Here is a 7301-nt window from a genome sequence, read left to right as displayed (position 1 = left end):
ATTTGCTCAAGGCCCCACACAGTGAGTTAGTGACAAAGCTGGGATTGGAAACCAGAACTTTCTTACCATGCCATACCATTCTATCTCTATTATTGACAAAATGTTGAATGAATGTATCATTGAAGATTGAATGAATGGAGTGAAGGTCTCTATATATGTTCCCAGGGACGTGGAGGATTTGCTGATGTGGGGACCAAACTTTGCAGCAGTTGTTCCTCAGACAAGCTGTTCTGGTGCAATCACTACTCACCGTATAGTCGAACTCCTGGACTCATGTGACCCTCCCACCTTAGCCTCCTGAGTAGCTGGGACTACAAGCACATGCCACCATGCCCAGCTAATTTTTGTGTTTTTTGTAGAGATGGGATTTTGCCATGTTGCCCAGGCTGATCTGGAACTCCTGGGCTCAAGTGATCCGCCTGTCTCAGCCTCCCAAATTGCTAGGATTACAGGTGTGAGCCACCATGCCCGGCCACAAGCTGTTCTTATAAGCCTCCCTGCTTTGGTTTCAACTGTTCCTTTACTCTGGAATGCCCTGTCCACTCTGGCTTTTAAAATCGTATACAAAGTCTAACCCAATGCCAATGAAGCCTCCCATAACATATCCCATGTGTTAGCTTTCATTTGTTCCATAGTACGATGTTATGTCCCAGCCACAATCTGATGCATTTGTCTAGTTACATATCTGTCTTCTCCACTAGTTTTCTCCCAACCAAACAGACAGGGGAGAGATGTGAATTTTTAAATTTTTGATTTTATTACTATTATTATTTTATAGAGACAGGGTCTCCCTGTGTTGCCCATGCTGGTCTCAAACTCCTGGGCTCAAGGGGTCCTCCTGCCTCATCCTCATCCTCCCAAAATGCTAGGATTACAGGCATGAGCCACCATGCCCTGCCAGAAACGTCAATTCGAATCTACGTTCTCTGATTGAAAGGAGTATACAAGGAGGCCAGAAACCTAGCTCTTGTTATTTACTATCTGTGGCACCTTGAACAAATTACTTGTATTTTAGATCTTGTTTTCACATTTACAAAATGGAATGGATGAAAGACAAGGTCTGCAAATACTAACTCCTAAACCTCTTTTTCTTTCTCTCTCTCTCTCTCTCTCTCTTTTTTTTTTTTTTTTTTTTTTTTTTTTTGAGGGATAAGGTCTCACTCTGTTGCCTAGGCTGGAATGCATCACACCTCACGGTAACTTCGAACTCCTGGCCTCAAGGGATCCTCCCACTCCCACTTTGGCCCCCAAAGTGCTGTGATTACAGGCATGAGTCACCCACTCGGCCTACTTAAGCCTCTTTTTTATTTTTTATTTTGAGACAGGGTCTTGCTCTGTCGCCCAGGCTGGCGTCATGCAGTGGTACAATCTCGGCTCACTGCAACCTCTGCCTCCTAAGTTCAAGCGATTCTCCTGCCTCAGCCTCCTGAGTAGCTGGGACTACCGGTGTGCACCACCACACCCAGCTAATTTTTGTATTTGTAGTAGAGACAGGGTTTCACCATATTGGCCAGGCTGGTCTCGAACTCCTGACCTCAGGTGATCCACCTGCCTCAGCCACCCAAAGTGCTGGGATTACAGGTGTGAGTCACCGCACCTGGCCACCTAAGCCTCTTCTAATGGAAGTATAGATTATTGACTCTGAATGCTCATTCTAGAGTCAACCTACCAGACTTTGAATCCTGACTATCACTTACTCTGTGACTTTGAGTAAGCTACTTAACCCCTCTGTGCCTCAACTTTACCTGTAAAATGAGAATAATAACCATGCCTGTCTCATAAGAGTTGTGAGGATTCGAACAGATAATTTATATATAAAGCACTTATCACAGTACCTGGTGCCCATGGTGAGCCTTTGAAAAGAGTAAGCTCTCATTATTTTTTATTATTTTTATTTTACTAACCCTGGGTTCACAGCTTCAGAATCCAGAAAAGACACCTCCAACTTTAATGTCCTCAAAGCAAGGTGAGAGTCTGTCTTCATTCTGGGAGAGGTCTGCCGAGCAGAGTGATGAAGAGCATGGATCTGAAACCATCCAAAAGTAGTGGCAAAATAACAATATGCTCAGACATGTGGAATACAGAAATTGCACTCCCATTCACCCTTTCCTGAGCAATTACTTGAAGATGTACTTCTCAAGTGTGAAAAAAAGAAATATGTTGACATGAGATCCAGAAAACACTGTCTCCAACCTGGAAAGCAGTGAGAAGGAAGTGCTAAGGGGACTGCTGGAAAGCAGTGAGAAGGAAGTGCTAAGGGGACTGCTGGAAAGCAGTGAGAAGGAAGTGCTAAGGGGACTGCTGGAAAGCAGTGAGAAGGAAGTGCTAAGGGGACTGCTGGAAAGCAGTGAGAAGGAAGTGCTAAGGGGACTGCTGGAAAGCAGTGAGAAGGAAGTGCTAAGGGGACTGCTGGAAAGCAGTGAGAAGGAAGTGCTAAAGGGACTGCTGGAAAGCAGGCCCAGAGAGCATCCAAAATGGAGGGGGCTCTGGGAAAAAGGACTTAATGGAAAACATAGTATGATGGAGGCTTTCAAAACAACAGAGGGAGGCCAGGTGTGGTGGCTCATGCCTGTAATCTCGGCATATGGGAGGCTGAGGCAGGTGGATCACCTGAGGTCAGGAGTTGGAGATCAGCCTGGCCAACATGGTGAAACTGTCTTTACTAAAAATACAAAAATTAACCAGGCGTGGTGGTGGGCACCTGTATTCCCAGCTACCTGGGAGGCTGAGGCAGTAGAATCACTTGAACCCGGAAGGCAGTGAGCCGAGATCACGCCATTGCACTCCAGCCTGGGTGACAAGAGCAAAAACTCTGTCTCAAAAAAAAAACAAGAAAACAACTGAGGAAATTTTAATGACAAGCAAGACAGTAAAGGGAGAAAGGCAGTTATAGAGAGTCCAGGGAAAATAGAAAGTGGTGGAAGAAAGGAAATTTTCCTGTAGTCCCAGCTACTCGGGAGGCTGAGGTGGGAGGATTGCTTGAGCCCAGTTTTTGAGTCCAGCATGGAAAACATAGCCAGACCTCATCTCTAAAAAAAAAGAAATAAAAAAAGAAAATTTTCACCTAGTATACTACTTGGCAATGCAATGAACATTTCCATAATCGTGACAGTATAAACATTGGCTATCAATTTAGTTGAAGGTGGTTATTTAACTACATTGGGAGGAAGGGGACGGGGAGATGGGCCTTGTAAGAGAGGTAAGTCCTCATCTACCATAACAGGAAATAAATAGATAATATCTAAAATCAATAAATCAAGGAACAGACATGCATGCATATTATTTAGAGATATAGAAATGTTCTTCAGAAGAAATGGCTGAAAGAGTGGTTGCTTTGTGGGCGTCGAGGGGGTGGAGTGGCCAGAGGACTTTTATTATAATTCTTTCAGTATTAATTGAACTGCATGCATTAATTGCTTTACAGTATTTTTAATTTTTAATTTTTGTGGGTACATAGTAGGCGTACATATTTATGAGGAACTACAGTATTTCTTAAAAAGTAAAGAAGAAGAATGTTGGAGTGAGCTCGACATGGGATCCACCCCTTATGTTCTGTAAGTTGAGACAAGTCACTTAACTTCAATAAGTCTTGGCTTCCTCTCCATTAAAGTGGGGAGCATATTAGGATGTTTGAGAACTGAAAAGGAAAATGCACACAAAGCACTTGATGCATGATGCATGCCTGGTGTATAATCAGCACACAATAAACAGTAACTGCAGAATCAGGGAAGAGTAGGTTCAAGGCTCAGACTAAAGTAGCATTGAGAAATGAAAGCATTTGGCTATACCTGCCTCCTGCCTCCACAGCACATGACAACCATTGGATACAAACAAATGGGCACCAGGTGAATGACAGTTGTGTGGGCTGTGACCCACAAACCAGACTTGGGGATTGCTGGAAGGATCAGCAGCCATGAGGAAATCACAGTTGGGTATCAGGAGTTCCACTGCAAGAGGACGCCTGGAGAGTTACAGTTCCTGGACAGTGAGCTATAGCAGGATCATCATGTTCTCTTCCTGCCTATTCCTTGTGGGTGATGTGTCAAAAGAAAAAGATTTAGAGGCTGTCAGGGTGAGGGTCGGAGGTCAGCTGGGGTCAGGAAGTCTATTTCACTGAGGTCACTCTCGTCTCCTTTCAATCTAATGAAGCCATTATTGATGAAAGCAAGTGCCTGGCATCCTGCTCTGTGAAGCAGGGCCAGCATGGGGAGCACACTGAAAGAAGGGTGGGACCCCCTTGGCTTGTTCTCCTGCCACTGCCAACTCAATAGGCCTGAAAAGAAAGAGGCACACGATCCTGCTCAATGCAGGAAGCCCTAGTCCCTGAGTGGGATGAGGATGACAGCATGGGGCAAAAACAGATTGTTTCTCTGTGTAATAGGAATGGGGGAATGGGAGATCTCTCTCTCTCTCTCTCTCTCTCTCTCTCTCTCTCTCTCTCTCTCACACACACACACACACACACACACACACACACACTTATACAAATCGTATCTAAAAATGTCAATGTCAGAACTGGAAGAAACATTTGTCTAAAAACAAATCCAACTCTCTCATTTTACTCTCAAAGGTACAACTGGGCACTTTTCTTGAGCAAATTTTCACAGAGCAAATTAGCAGGCTGGGGCCAGGTGTAGTGGCTCAGACCTGTTATCTCAGCACTTTGGGAGGCCAAGACAGAAGGACTGCTTGAGCCAAGGGGTTCAAGATCAGCTTGGGCAACATAGTGAGACCTTCTTTCTACAACTTTTTTATTTTTATTTTTTAATTTAGCTGGGCATGGTGGTGCACACCTGTAGCCCCAGCTACTCAGGAGGCTGAGGCGGGAGGATTGCTTGAGACTGGGAGATCAAGGCTGCAGTGAGCATGATCATGACACTTACTCCAACCTGGGCAAGAGAGCCAGACTCTGTCTCAAAAACAAACAGAAAAATTAGGCTGGAACACAAACAAAAATCAGGCTGAAACTATATGTATAGATACATTTTACTTAAGTATTTGTTTATTGTCTGTCTCTCTCTTCTAGAATGTTAGCACTATGAGTCAGAAATTTCATCTGTATTGTTCACTAATGTATTTACAATGCTTCAAATGGTGCTGCCTGATATACAGTATATGTTTAATAAATATTTGTTAGGTATGTGAGTGAATGAATAGATGAATAAATAGAAATATGTACTGTATTCCCTTCATGGTGAATTACAGCGTACACTGCCATACTTTGCCCGGGCGACAGAGAGAGACTCCGTCTCAAAAAAAAAAAAAAAGAAAACCTCTGCATAGGAAACATAGTTAACATCTCATTTCCAAATGATGTCACTTTTAAATGTTTTGAAAGTGATAATACATATTATTCATCCCATGGAATTACTATCTGGAGGGACACACTACAGGAAATATTTCTGTCAAATGCATACCATCATTCATGTTAGAAGATGGTCAGGATATTTCACTCCAAACACCACTCTGGACTCTACCACAGAATTCTTAGCGTACTTCAGAAATGGGAGCTGAGTGTGGATGATTATCCAGAAGAGGACTTGCTTTGACTCTGGCCAGTTCTTTGACTTAGAAAGCCAAGGAGCTATGGGAGAATGATCAATAGAAATGACAGGCTAGGCCAGGCGTAGTGGCTCACGCCTGTAATACAAGCATTCTGGGAGGCCAGGGCAGGCGGATCACCTGAGGTCAAGAGTTCAAGACCAGCTGGCAAACATGGTGAAACCCTGTCTCTGCTAAAAAAAAAAAAAAAAAAAAAAAATTTAGCCAGGGGTGGTGGCAGGCACCTGTAATCCCACCTACTTGGGAGTCTGAGGCAAGAGAATTGCTTGAACCCAGGAGGCGGAGGTTGCAGTGAGCTGAGATGGTGCCATTGCACTCCAATCTGGGCAACTAGAGTGAGACTCTGTATAAAAAAAAAAAAAAAAAAAAAAAAAAAAAAAGGACAGGCTAGAGCTGTGGCCCATGGAAAAGAAATCACAAACTTGGGCCCTATATTTATCAACAGGGTGGAATATATAGTCTCCATATAGTCTCCCTCCAGTGTTTTTGTCTGCCTGTATCTTTTTTCACTATTGGTAAAATGGTGACGGCACTAGTCATGATAACCACATACTAGAACTGTGGGAATAATGTGGGCTTTGCAGTCAAACATGTGTGAGTTCAGATCTGCCTCTGCCATGTATTAGTTGAGCAACATTAGGCAAGCTATTAATACATTGATTCAATTAAGCTTTAGTCTCCTCTCCTGTAAAGTACAAATTTAATACTTATTCTTCAGCATTATTGAGAGTCTTGAATGAGATTTTATTTTATTTTATTTTATTTTATTATTATTTTTTTTTTGAGACGGAGTCTTGCTCTGTCGCCCGAGCTGGAGTGCAGTGGCCGGATCTCAGCTCACTGCAAGCTCCGCCTCTCGGGTTTACGCCATTCTCCTGCCTCAGCCTCCCGAGTAGCTGGGACTACAGGCACCAGCCACGTCGCCCGGCTAGCTTTTTGTATTTTTTAGTAGAGACGGGGTTTCACCGTGTTAGCCAGGATGGTCTCGAACTCCTGACCTCGTGATCCGCCCGTCTCAGCCTCCCAAAGTGCTGGGATTACAGGCTTGAGCCACCGCGCCCAGCCTTGAATGAGATTTTAAAAATGTGCCTGTATTCCTGATAAATGCTGGATGTTGTTATTATTATTTTTTTATTTTTATTTTTTATTTTTTTTATTTTTTGAGATGGAGTCTTGCTCTGTCGCCCAGGCTGGAGTGCAGTGGCGCGATCTCTACTCACTGCAAGCTCCGCCTCCCGGGTTCGCGCCATTCTCCTGCCTCAGCCTCCCGAGTAGCTGGGACTACAGGCGCCAGCCACCATGCCCAGCTAATTTTTGTATTTTTTTAGTAGAGACGGGGTTTCACTGTGTTAGCCAGGATGGTCTCGATCTCCTGACCTCGTGATCCACCCATCTCAGCCTCCCAAAGTTCTGGGATTACAGGCGTGAGCCACCGCGCCCGGCCTGTTGTTATTATTATTATCTAGCAGAATGCCCATTCCACAAAGGCAGGAATTTTTGTTTGTATTGTGCTTTGATGTATTCTTAACAATTAGAACAATGTCTGTCAAGGAAGAAGTGCTCAACAAATATTTGTCAATTGTTGGATGAATTATTATTATTACTAAGACCTCTTGCAGCTCTTTTATGAAGTTATGAGCCTGCATAAAAGGAACTTAGCAAAATGCCTTAAAGAAAGGGATGTTCTTTGTGTTGATACTGGACACCCTTGTCTTCTCTAAAGAGTACATTTACCCTCC

Source organism: Macaca nemestrina, chromosome 1, assembly GCF_043159975.1.
Source record: "Macaca nemestrina isolate mMacNem1 chromosome 1, mMacNem.hap1, whole genome shotgun sequence".
In the NCBI taxonomy this organism is placed as follows: Eukaryota; Metazoa; Chordata; class Mammalia; order Primates; family Cercopithecidae; genus Macaca; species Macaca nemestrina.
Note: the sequence above shows the minus strand (reverse complement) of the source record.